The 14,017-nt window shown below is 44.5% G+C and overlaps 1 protein-coding gene across 1 annotated transcript in view; it reads right to left on the bottom strand.

The window, feature by feature from the left end:
- Ush2a (usherin) overlaps positions 1–14,017 on the bottom strand; it is a 666,448-nt gene that overhangs the window by 68,769 nt on the left and 583,662 nt on the right. The gene's annotated exons all lie outside the window — the stretch shown is intronic.

Here is a 14,017-nt window from a genome sequence, read left to right as displayed (position 1 = left end):
CTACAGGAAACACACCTCAGAGACAAAGACAGACACTACCTCAGAGTGAAAGGCTGGAAAACAACTTTCCAAGCAAATGGTCAGAAGAAGCAAGCTGGAGTAGCCATTCTAATATCAAATAAAATCAATTTTCAATTAAAAGTCATCAAAAAAGATAAGGAAGGACACTTCATATTCATCAAAGGAAAAATCCACCAAGATGAACTCTCAATCCTCATCTTCGGTTGGTTTATACACAAGTGTGCAATTTCTAGGCTTGAAAGTAAAATGATGCTATCTGGTGCTGGATAGAGGAGCCTTATTTTTTATTATGGCAGCTTGCTATTTTTGTAACATGGTGATTTGGTTGAACACAATAAAGTACAGTAGTAACTGAAAAAAAAAAAAGAATCCCCTGTGGCTTCTTGTAGATCAGAGGCAACACAAGATCAGGTAAAAGAGACAGCAGTGCAGGTCCCGGGACAGGGGTCTACAAGTCAAGAGGCTGGTTTATCACGCCTTTCACCTGGTTATTCTAGGGACGCAAATACTGGGTTCGGGCCTTCAGTACTTTCAAGGGACCTGTGCTCTTTGTTGAAAGTTAGTAAGATGAAGACAGGCACTGTCACAAGTCAATGTTAACGTCGCCCCATGCATACCCCGTGATGCTTGGGATATAGTTGAATACTGCACAAAGTAAGCTGCCTTAAACAACTGTAAACTCCAGCAGATATTCTCAGTGAGGAAATTTTCTGAAGTTACTCAATGACTAGCCTTTCTTGACTGTCTTTGTCTTCCCTTTCCCCTTTGCCATCTGAACTCTGGGGTCACTGCTGCAAACTCTTTTGGTTATGAATGAGAACTAACACATTTTCTTAAAGGGATACAGTTTCTGGGATATTCTGTTGTGGAATAGAGAGGCAATGAGAGAAAAAAATCATTTTGAAATAGGGTAATACTATTTAGCCCAGGTTGGCCTGAAACTCTATGTAGCCCAGGCTGCCCTAGAACCTCATATTCTTCTGACTTAGCCTTGGGAAGACTGGGATTATAAGTATGTGCTCTTGTGGTAATTTTAGAATTTACTATAATTATATTTTTTAAAAATTTAATTGTAGACTAGTCGGTCCAGATATGACACAGGTAGAAATATATCTATATCTATGTCTATATCTATGTCTATGTCTATGTCTATGTCTATGTCTATGTCTATGTCTATGTCTATGTCTATATCTATATCTATATCTATATCTATATCTATATTTAGTTCCTGCTGATGACTATTCACTGAGCTGAACCAAGTACTACCACCTTCCCGCTTCACCTTGTATGGTCAGAACCATAGCCAATCTCTAGTCCTTGCTTGCTAACCCCAGACCCTTGGCTCTAATTGCCGACCACCGCCCAGGGCAGTCTCATCTGAGGGGTTTATTTAGATACATTTTAAAAAGTCTTTAGTTTACTACCAACTGGACAGGCGGGGACTGGCTGTAAAAACAGCACCTCTTATCATCTTGAAATACAACGTTGCCATCAGACCTTTGAAACTAGACCTGCTGCTGTCACTGATGAAATCAAGATCCTGTCTAACAGGAGCCTGGTGTAGCTCTCCCCTGAGAGGCTCTGCCAGAGCTGGACCAATACAGATGCAGATCCAAACATCAGGCTGAGCTTGGGGACCCCAATGGAGAAGTTAGGCAAGGACTGAAAGAGCTGAAGGGGTTTGCAAACCCACAGAAGAACAACAATATCAACCAACTAGACCATTTTCCCCCCCAAGAGCTTCCAGGGACTAAACCGCCAACACAAGGGGGGACCCATGGCTCCAGCAGCACACCTAGCAGAGGATGGCCTTATCAGAATCACTGAGAGGGGGGCTCCTTGTTCCTGGGGAGGCTTGATGACCCAGGGTAGGTGAATGCTAAGGCACTGAGGCAGGAGAGGGTGGAAGCACCCTCATAGAGGGAGGGAGGAGAAAGGAGGGGAAACTGGGAAAGGGGATAGCATTTGAAATAATTAAAATAACTAATAAAAAACAAAAACAAAAAAATCCTGTCTACTACACCTTTCTCCTCCTCCTCCTCCTCTTCTTTATCTTCTTCTTCCTGCTCCCCTCCTCCTCCTCCTCCTCCTCCTCCTCCTCCTCCTCCTCCTCCTCCTCCTCCTCCTCCTCCTTCTTGAATCTAGTATACAGTCTAAGTCTCTCCGGACTCTGAACTTTCCTGGCCCAAGTGATTTCTAATGCACTCAATATTTTATACATCATTTACTATGTTCATTCCAGGCAATGAATCATATCAAACCATGTGGAATCTGACTTCTGTGGTTTTCATCGATATTTAGTTTTTTAAAAAATAACATCTTGTTCCTTCAGGCAACCGCTACGAGAGGTGATATGACACAGGGCAAAAGCACTGACAGTTGGATAGAGCCCCAGCTGAGTCATAACCCTGTCGTCCGCTGTGTGGCCTTGCACACACCATGGGCTGTCTCTGAGCTTCTCTCTTTCCACTAATTGTTATAGGTGCTGACACTCCATGGGGTGGATGGGAGGGGATAAAATGAAGTGTCAGTTTGTGACGTGTTCGTCTATTTATATAGACAGTTCTTGGCTTATGGATTGAAATTGGAATATAAAGATGATTCAGCTGTGAATACATAGATTTCCTTCTGGGATAAAAAAAAGAAAACTTCAGGGAGGGTTTTTTGTTTGTTTTCAATCTCTAGAATATAATAGTAGTTTGGGGGTGAACCAGAAATAAAAGACAAGCTGCTTCTTATGTATTGGATTTTAGCCATTCGTTAATTCATGATTCATTAACAAGGGTCTTTGTAAAGGTGGCATTTTTCTAGGTGCTGTAAAGAGGAGGCCATAGGGAATAGCCCCAGAGCCCAGGCTCACACTCAGGTCAGGAAGACAAGCAGGAAACAGGATGGAAAAATAAAACAGGTCAACAGATGAAGTTGAGTGCTCTGGAGAAAACGAAAGTTGGGGCTGGGGAGTTGGCTCAGTTTGTGAAAGTGTCTGCAGGGGGGAATCTTGGGGACCTGAGCTGGATAACCAGCACCCACAAAAAAGCTGGGTGCAGCGGGCATCTGCAGCCGCAGCCCTCAGGGTGGGGGCGGAGAAAAACAGATTTGTGGAGCTCCCAGACCAGTCAGAACGTGAGCTCCAGGTTGCCAAGAGACCAAGAAGAGTAAGTCCTAAGGTGCAGGCACATCTCTGTGGATTCCAGGTCAGGCATACACAGTGAGACCCTGCCTCAAATATTGTTTTTTACAAAGAGGGGGAGAGCAATGGACTAAGACATTTACTATTAACCCACGGACTCCACATCTATACACATCCATACACGTGAGCATGTACATAGCCATACAAACACATACACACATGCAAGGAAAGCACGACAGAGTATTGGGGGGAAAAAGAGCAGACGACTGTGGCTGTTTGGGCTAGATTTGACCTTGCTGAGGGTGATGTTTTAGAAAGGCATAGGAGTGGCAGTTAGATGGCTTAGTAGGTAACAGTACTTGCTGTGTAAGCCTCCTGAGTGGAGTTTGATGCCTGGAACTCACATAATTGTAGAAAAGAACCAAATACAGGGTCGTCCTCCGATTGCACGCGCACACGCATGTTCTAAGAAACAAAAACTTGAAACAAGTATAGCAGGCGGGCAGCCATGTAAAGAACACTCCCATAAAACACACTCCCAATCACTCTCCCTGCCCTTGACTTGGTGAGAGGCAGTTTCTTAAGGCCCCTCATGAATATTAATGTTATGCAAATGAGGCACTCTTTGTTTCCGGGTGGTTCTTTTCCCTCCTTTTTTCTTTCCCTTTTCTTTCTTTTCACTTTTTAGTTCAAGAGTAAATTAAACACCAAAACTTTCCTCTTGGGGGGAATGGAGGAGAAAACAAAAAACAAACAAAAAGAGAACTGAAAGAAACAGGAATTAAAGCCCCCTCCCTACCCCCCCATTTTACATGCGCCTTATTGTACTAATTTTTTCTCCTGGAAGTTTAACCTAACAGACCATGTTTCAAGAATTTTTTTCCCCCATCTAATAAACATGAGAATATTGGGAGGAGGAATTGAAGTCTCAATCGGGTCTTGTGATTCTTTTTTTTTTTTCTGAGCTGGGGACCGAACCCAGGGCCTTGCACTTCCTAGGCAAGCGCTCTACCACTGAGCTAAATCCCCAACCCCGGGTCTTGTGATTCTTAACGGCATAAAAATAGACTGCTTTTAAATACGGTGTGTGTCCAGGTTGACAGGGCTGCTTGCTTCGGAATTACAGGAAGATGACACTTTGAATACTAGTTACTGATGAGGAGGGAGTGGAGTCCTGTCCCTTCTGGCCAACAGCAGATGAACTTAGAGAGGTCCACAGGCATCCTTGGCTGGGATCTGGTCACTCCTCCTCTCTACTCCTCCTTTCCTATCTATGTGGGAGGGCAGAAGGCTGCAGGTTAAGACACACAGGTTGATGACTCCCAATGAGCTGCGGAGCTTGCTTTCAAAAATACTGCTGATGGGCGAGATGGAGAGTTAGAAGAAAGCCCTAGACAGGGCTCTTCTCCTGAAAAACTTCCAGAAGGTTCCGCATACTTGACATTAGAGTAGTTTTCAAAATACTCCGTCTTTCTGATTGAGTTCTTTGTATGCTGGCTTGGCTGCCGTTATGTGTATGTATTTCTGACAGTGTTCTTAATGACACACTAACAGATTGTAAAACACGCTGCTGGCATTTACTTGTTTTTTATATTTTTAAAACAATGTCCTTCATGTAACAGTAGTTAAGCGCGGCAGAAGGACATCATTAGAGCCATGGTTAAACTGTAATTTACACCATTAGGAAGGCAGGAGCAATTTTTATTGCCTGGCAATTTTCTTGCTGAAATATTTGGACCATATGGCTCAATTTGTGTAATAACCTTAATTTCTGCACCCTTCAGGTCTGTCTCCATCTCCTACGGAATGGTAAAATGTGCTTTAACAGAAAAGGCAACTGTCTATACTTAGAGAGTTGAGATTAATAACATGTCACGTCCTGTTTTTGGTGAAGGAATTCGAGCAGCGGCCAGATGGTATCTCTACAAATAACTGTCAGGGGTCTTGATCTAATCAATACAATGTATTAATACATCTCCCTTTGCTGTTCCTCCAGGGGCTGGCACAGAACATCTGGAAGGGGTGGGGGGGGCACGGAGGAGAAAGCCGATTCTTTTCAGAATCAAACTGAGCCCAATTAATTTTTCATGTATCCTTGATAACTGTTTCATAATGAGCTATGCGTCTTGACGGATTTGGGGTTGGCAGAGCCGGCTGCCCCGGCTTTCTATCCCCATTCAGTCCACTTATAGAAACCAACCCATTAATCAAGCTATCTGGCATAAAACCTGAATCTCAGCTCAGCAAGAGATCAATAATATCATAAAAAAAAAAACCCCAACACAGAACAAGCCACTAATGGGCATAGGTATCCAGCCATGACTTTAGTAATTGCTTGAGCAAAAATAAAACTCTGGGTCATAATCACCCAATAGGAACTTATATGATAAAATTCATTACTTGTGTCTTGTCAAAAGGTAACATTTACATCTGTTAAAAATACACTGTCATTTTACCAGCTAGTCTAGACCATTATCTTTTAGGGTTAGACAATGTTCCCTTTAGAATGGATTAAAATTCTCTGATTTGGTAATGTGAATAACTTAATAATCTAGGTATCCTATAAAATGTTTTAAAAATGAGTTATTATACTTAATTTGAATTCAGAGCACCTGTGGGGCTTCTTCAATGCACTCTTTTTTTTTTTTTTTTTTTTTTTGGTTCTTTTTTTCGGAGCTGGGGACCGAACCCAGGGCCTTGCGCTTCCTAGGCAAGCGCTCTACCACTGAGCTAAATCCCCAGCCCCTTCAATGCACTCTTTAGCCTGGCTGTGTAGGACACATTGCTATAGACGTGATATTATGTCGTCAGTTCTCTTTACTCTGGTCGGCTTAGTGGTAACATTTACAGTTTAACCTATAAATCCTATCACTTCCCCAGGTGGGATGGCTTCATTCTGAACCTTCTGTCTTTTACCAGATCCAAGCCAGTTCTCAGAACTCTCTTGGCATGGCGGGCGGGGGTTGGGGGGGCAGGTCACCCCAATGACTCTGTGTAGGGACAATAACTCAGACCAAGTTAGGGAGGTGGAGGTAACCCACTATCTGCTTGGTTGAAACATTCCCTGTTGGCTCTTAGACATCCAGCGGAAACTGTTCTATCCCTGGGAGACCCTAAGGCATTAATTAGAAAAACAATACTGGGAAATACTGTCAAAAGATGGTGATCTCTTGGTAGGTCGTCGACTGAACCCTGCCTAGGTGACAGACACATCTCAGGAATCAGGAGGAGCTGAAGGGTGCAGTCCCATCTCTCTCTGATGACAGTGGGACTCGGAGGTGTGATGCCTGTGTTTGCCCTGTCCGTGGCTTGTGGTCATGTAGGATGGGTGTGTGCATCAGTGGGAGCCTGGAATGGGGTAGATGAGTCAAGACCCTCCTTAGTTCTCCTAGGCATCCACACTCACAGTCAGTGCCTGGGCACCGGCAGGTGGATGCTTATTACAATGTTTCTTGCCTTTTCTCCTTCCCCAGCTCTTCCAGGCAGGTGAAGAAACAAACTCTTTCCCTTCGTATCACTCTAGTTCCCACAGAGTCTCAGAAGAAATGCCAAAGTAGCTAACAAATAGGTGAGCCTTATAGTATGTCCTGGTTATGATCATTGGATTAGGTCTGATGTTCAGTCAGAAGTTGCAAATAGCACGCAGCCTTCACATACTCGTGAGCTTTCAAAGGAGCCGCTGCCCAGATCAACTTTCACTGTTTGTTGATGTACAGTTGCTGTACATATATAGAAAGCATTCTAGTCAGAACAGAGTCGTAGCGGACTTCAACACTGCCAAGCCAGAAAGCCACTGAAAGACATAAATTCCCCAACAGTACCTGAGATCTCTGATCCACCTCGTCTGGATTCTAGAAGTTTCAATCGGTGCAATGTCGTTATCAGATAATTAATTTGTGCAAACTTAAACCCTCTAAGACACAGACAGAAAATATTCCCTCTGTTCTTCTCCCAACTCATAGGACCGAGGATGCTAGCGGCTTCTGCCTTGTAATAGCCAAGTTAAAAACAAAACAAAACAAAACAAAACAAAACAAAGTTCCCAAGATGTTTTACCTTATAAAATGATAAGGAGTTCAAAAGATTCATTTGCAAGCCCGGCACATACCGTTCACAGGTGGTGGGTGTGGGTCATTGCCTTTGGATTAAAAGGGAAATGTCTCTCCCTCCATGAGAGGTCAGCAGCTTGTGTAAGGCGAAATCTTTTCACTGGTCGGCATGATTAGAATATTCTCCAGTAGTGGTTCCAGTAATTTAGAAGCCACAGTATTGTTGTAATATTTTTCTAGGCTTCAGGAGCTCACAATTGTTTGGCCCAATCAAATCTGGGAACACTGGAGAAGTTATCACCCATCAAGGTAATTACTTTCAAGTTGAAATAATTACTCTATCAATGTTAATGGTCTTTCAACTTCAATAAAGCACTCACCTGCCGATAATCACGGCTAACCTCTTGCTCTGCTGCAATTCCCTCTCTATTTAGTGGGTTATATTACAGCCGTTACAGTGGTCACTTGTCCTGAACAGCTGCTGACTTTCGCTTTGATCGGCTGTGAACCATAAAGAATTGGTCATCTGTGTATGATAGCCCCTCACCCATCAGCCCTTGCAGAGCCAAGGAGGTGACTTCGGGGCTGTAATGGGGTTCTTCAGGGGCAGCCATCTTGTCTCAGGTAGTGGCCACTTTCCACTGGTGACAAGAGCAGAATAGTTCAATTAACTTCTGCCCTTCACTGCCATTTACAGCTTGCTGTCTCTGCTAACTGGCGTATGTCCTGAATTTATGACGTCGGCCCATTGCTGTGTTCATTTTAGATTCTCATGCGTTGTAGACAAGGCTTATCGGGGGTCCTTGGGGGTTCTTATTGGGGGGTCTGAGTGAAGTGTCTTTGTAGTTGAGTTAAAAGCCAAAAAGAAGCATCATATTTGGGCCAAAGGCCTCTGAGTGTCCCCGCCTACTGTCCTCTAGGCCTCAAGAGCCTGCTGTTTGACAATGGTGATACCAATTTGTGTAATTTGGGGAATAAGTGTCGGGGGAGGGGTTGGAGGCTGGACCTGTTAATACCAGCTGAGATCTAAAGGAAGGGCAGGGCCCTTTGAGGGATACAGCAGGGGTCTTGGAGGCAGGCTTCCACTGTGGCAGGGAAGACACACACACACACACACACACACACACACACACACACACACACACACATACACAGATGCAGGGAGCAACACATTCTTGCTTAGCAACTTATAAAAGAGACCCAACCAAATCTGGTACTTAGGGAATTCCCTGAATTTGTGAACTCAGATTTGTGTTGCAAGGTGGCAGCGAATATAAAGCCAGGTTTTACACTCAGGGCCAGTTAGTTTAGCTGTTCTGTGTGAACCACCATGCTAACCGCCTTGGCCCATTTATTTCAGCATTGCAGATCCAGGACACCTAAAGTTTCTGGTTGCTACGTTGCCATTCACAGTGCTTTGCACACTGAGTGCTGTATGTAGTGAGTTAGCTAATGCAATAGCCCTGTGAGATACAGGAAAGTTTAGTTCGGACTCTGAGTGTAAGAAGGATGATGTGTAAGGGCAAAACTGTTCTAGGCAGAAGAAATGATGAGGGTGCAGATCCTATGTGGTCTTTAAGAAGGAATCAGGACACAGTTTGGAGGATTTAGGGGAGGATCGGATATGGCAGCAAGGAAGAGGGAAGGTCTCGAGATGACCAGGCTTGACTGAGCAGCCAGAGGGACGATGAGGCAATGCAGTTACACAACAGGGTGTGAAACATATCTGTTGTGGGGGATCGTGCGCTTAGCTTAGAAAAACAAATGACCAGAGCTGGCTGTGGTGATTACTGCCTATACATCCCAGCACTGTAAAGACAGGCTGGAGGATTGCCTGTTCTAGGCCAACCTGGATTACAAAGCAAGTTAAGTAAGTGGTGATGACATCTACTGGAACTATAAATCTTAAAGATCAGTCTTTGGTCTCCTCTTCTCTGAAGGTCTGTGTAAGGTAAGCTACATAAAAGAATATCTAAGTTTGGACCCCTGAGATAGGCACATGGGCCAGGGCGTTTGCCCGAAAGCTCGGCGATGAGCTGGACTTTTGGTCCACAAGATGGAAGGAGGGAACTGACACTAGCGAATTGTCCTCTGACCTCCGTCTGCACACTATGGCATGCACATACATACACACAAAGTAAATCATTCTGGTGGTTGGGAAAGCATGTCTGGGCTCATGAAAAGCCATTCAAAGAGGGGGATTCAGCTGGTGAGTGAGATCACTGGTTATTTCCCTTCTCTCTGGGGGTGGGCATATAGTGAGTGCCCCCCCCAAGCTCTGTGAAAATATCTGGGATAAATATCTCAGAGAACTATTTAGAGGAATTGAGAATCCCAAGAAAGAGATGATTGACACTCTACTCTTGGCATGGAGCTTCCGATGGGAAGAGAGACTCTTGGGGTATTTTGGATGTAACCTCATGGATGGAGAAGGGTGTCTGTAGGCTCTTAATGCAATTCTAAGATTTGATGGTCATGACCCAACACAGAAGCCGAGTGCTTCTTATTCAGTGAGCTCTGAGGCTGAGGTGTGACTGGTAACAGACATTCCTATGAAAGATAACTGTGGATAATACACACTTCCATTATTGGTGAGGTAAGTGTTCTGTAGGCCTCAAAGATGCTAAAAAGTATTATCAGTGTGACAGATTGGGACGTTAGCTGGGGTTGGGGGTGGGGACAAAAGAGAAGCTGTGGGTTTGACTGCTAGGAAAGGAACACAAAACAATGAAAACAACAGCAATGAAAACAACAAGAACAACCAAGCACACCATCAGGCTGGCCTCTGTCAGAGGAGTATGGGGCATGGGTGTTGCATGGGGTCCTGTACATAACCTGCAGATATAATTCCCATGAGCCACCTGCATGGCAGTGGCAATGGAAGACGAATTAGAACATTATCATCTGTTCATTCTTCCATCATTCATCTCCCTTCTTCCTTTCTGACCCTCCCACATTCCCTCTCTCGCTTCCTTCCCCCCTCACCCTTTCCTCCCCCCCTTCCCACGATTCTGAGATCAGCGAAAGAAGAGAAAACCAAAAATGGAAGAGTCACGGGACCATGGTGTCTCCTCTCTAAACCAGCGCGTTCTTCTTCAGTCAGTGCTTTGCAGTGAAGACAACTCAAGGATAGACTGTGGGACCCACCTTTGGCAATGTTGATGGGTAGATAAGGGAATCTTAGTGGAGCTGGTCAGAATCAAGTACAAGGAGCCAAACAAAGGTTTTACAGAGGAGTAGGTGAAGGGAGATCGCGCAAGGCTTGTGAACAAGAACGCAACATCAGACCAAACATACCCTGATGATGAGATTCACTGCTTTGTATGATGCTAGTGTGTACATGTTCTGCATCCTTCATGTAATAGAAAGAATGGTCCAGTTACACTAGAAAGTGTGAAAAACCTCTCTAAAGGACAGACGTGCAAGGGAGTTGAGGTGCAGCTGCCAAGTGTTTTCCTTACCACTGTCTGTAACCCGAGAGACCCTTCTAGAATGAAGCCATCTTACAGAGCGTTCCCGCCACCCGATAAATGGGTTTGCAGAAGAAAGGCTGAGAAATGCCACATGGTCACAGCTACAGCCAATGTAAGATCATGCGTAAGAAGCAATGATATTTTACATTATAATTTCGTTTTGGCGAAAACGGGATTAGAGTTGAGTCCATCAATTCACTCACAAACCTTTCGTAATAGGGCAATTATGAAGTCTCTCACAATGGGTGTTGGCTACAAATCTGTTTAATGGTAAGGAGATCTGGGCCAAGCACATGAGGAAATTTTAAATACCTCCTCCTTGACATTGGGAAAGGGAGTTTGGCAGCCGGAATGTAGAGACTAGTGTTGTAATTCTGGATTTTATGCCCAGATGAGAAGCCAACTCTTAGTGACCCAAATCGCTCGCTCATCTCATCGGCACCTTATGTCTGATTCTACGTATGGAGCGAGAAACCATCAGGGGATGGGCAAAGGTATGCTTTGGGCTCAGTGTTCTATAATCTGTAGGGCAAGCAGGGACTTAGAGCACCGACTAGTAAGTAAAACCCCTTTGCCTTTAAAACCCAAGTTGTTTCTGCCAGTGCGGTGACAGGTGCCAAGGTGATGGCAGGTGCCAGTGAGCAAAAGCAAACAGACCTGAGTGGTGTGAGCAGCCTCGCCAGCCTCGCCAGGAGTGTTCCCGCAAGCAGTACCATGCAACTCTTGCATGCCAAGAGAGGCTAAATTCAGCCTCTCTGACACAGCACCATCCATCACAGAGTTAATGGGGGAAGTAAGTTTAAGGATTTGTACCCGAAACCTGTTTCCAGTAAGGAAGTCTACAAAGATGTGAAGACACCCTAAGAATGTTGGTCTTTTTGCTTCAGAGAGACCAGCTTAGACTCAAAGAGAGGTGGCTTTTTGCGATGTTGGGAGAGAAATTCAGGATGCGTTAAAAGCCGCAGAGTTCCCATTTCTCCTCTCCTGCTGCCTCTGCTGCTGCTGCTCCTCCTGCCAAGATATCTCCTCTTCACCCCCATGGAGGGCCCCCGCTGCCTGTTCTCCATCCACTGCCACTGCCAGCAGGATTCATGGCTCTACCACACCTGCTTCATGTGGCTCCCCCAGCAACCTCCACCTGCTTCTAAACAACTCTGGGGGGACCTGGGCAAGCTAGGGATGGGTTTACATCATGGGTGGTGAAATTTTGGTGGTCTCTTGAGTATATGTGGGACAATAATCAAGGGACCAAATGAGTGACATTTGGGATGTCTTTCACAAGTCTGGGTTGCTTTGCTTTTCTAACAGTGTCCTGCTCCGGGGCCTCATTTATAGTAAACATCATTTCTTTGCTGGGGAAAATTTTCGCCAAAGCAAGTAAATCCAGGAGGAGTCTTGGAGCAACATTTAAAATGGAGTCCCATGTGCTGAGACAGAAGACAGCCAGCAGTGAGGGGCTTGGAAATCTCAATGTCCTGCTAATAACTTGTGCCTCACATTTGATCGCCTACCTTCCTACCCAATCACTGTTTGACTCAGTCTCATAGGTCCCAACACTGAATACTGATAAGGAACATAGTGTCCAATGACTGTTTATCCACCATGATTAAATCTGCTTGATCCTAAAGATCGCTGCAGCAGTACAGGGAGGATGTGTTGTTCAGAAAACGAACAAATAAAAAAAAATTAGGCTTAAAATTTTGGAGAAGAAATTTGGCTATAATAGTGTGATGGTTAGATTTTTGTTAACTTGACCCAAGCCAAGGTGATCTTGGAAGATGAACTTCCACTGAGGCAATGCCTCCTCCATCAGACTGCCCTGTGGGTAAGTCAGTTGGTCACTCCCTCCAGCCAAGATGGGGAGCCGCTCCTGAGCAGCAGACTGGCCTTGGGGTGTATAAGAGAGCAGATGACTGAGCCACAGGAAGCAAGCTGGTGAGAGCATTCCTCTGATGTCTCTACTTCACTTCTTACCTCCATGTTTCTACCTTGAGTTTCATGATAGGCTCTGACCAGGATGTGTAAGCTCTTTCTTCCACAGTGGCCTTTGCTATCTCTCTCTCTCTCTCTCCCTCTCTCTCTCCCCCTCTCTCCCTCTCTCCCACTCCTTCTCTCTTTCTTACACACACAATGTATGTATATATACATACACACACATAGATATACATACACATATATAGTATATATTATATACATACATACGTATATGGTTAAACACAGCCTCTACACTGGGAATGTAGGAAAAGATGAGAGTCATAGACCATGGCCTATTTTTCTGATGATCTCATTCAGAATGTCAGTCCATGTGAGGTCATGGTGACTATGCCCTGGGGATTTGGCCTGGTGACCAGAGTCTGAGTCCTGGCTTTATGGAAGCTGGCCTTGGTTGCTTGAACAACTCAGATGGAGCTTTCCGGATGAACCCAACCAAATCTCTGGGGGAGGGGGGTGTCTTGCTCTTGGGGTCATTGATCCGGAATGTTCGAAGGTCACTTGGGATGAATATGCACATTGAAAAATAAGATGTGGGATATTACATATACCTTGATTATGCTGGCCAGTCTCTTCTGCATTGTATAGATAGCAAGTTTTAGAACAATAGTGAAAGTGCTTCATGATGGCTCTGTCAAGATGGGGACATTGAAGTCAATGACAGGAAGCCTTCCATGTGTAGCTTTCAGCCTGAGGCCACCGGCTGGCTTCTCTTCCGGGAACATGTTAGCAATGTATAAATAGAACCCAGCGGAACAAACAAAGGACAGAGTTCTCACATCCATCAGATTCTTAAGGCATGTTTTATAATAAAACCACATAAGCAGTGACTCATAGTAATCTCCCCAAGGAACTGCAGTAGACCTGGGGAGAATATATGATTAGGCATATACTCTTGGAAGTTATATGTTGAAAGAACAAGGCTTGGTCATTGTTACTGGTGCCTTTGATGAAAATATATTTATCACAGTGTTTCAGTATTTTAACCAAAGTTACTTTACAGGTGAAGGATTAGAGTACACGTTCTAAGAATATGGTTTATAAAAATAGCATTTCCCTGCAGGTCAAATTATCAGTTGAATGATGGCTTCTGTGTGAGACAGTGGCTACTACTGCTTATAAAGAGGGAGCTGGAAATTAAATAGGAAAAGGCTGATAGGAAGAGAATGTCAAAAAGGAGAACAAAATATCAATTGTGGAAAAAGATGAGGCCATCCACGCTGATGTCTCTCCTGCTGCTTTTTGTTGGGTCATACGAGAAAAGTAAGGACGGCAGTCAATGCAAAGCTTTACCACCCCTTACAAGGCTTCTCTTGGAATTACACCACAGCACCCAAACTCGGGCTGTTTCT

This window comes from Rattus norvegicus, chromosome 13 (genome assembly GCF_036323735.1).
Source record: "Rattus norvegicus strain BN/NHsdMcwi chromosome 13, GRCr8, whole genome shotgun sequence".
Classification (NCBI taxonomy): Eukaryota; Metazoa; Chordata; class Mammalia; order Rodentia; family Muridae; genus Rattus; species Rattus norvegicus.
This window is presented reverse-complemented; position numbering and strand designations above follow the sequence as displayed.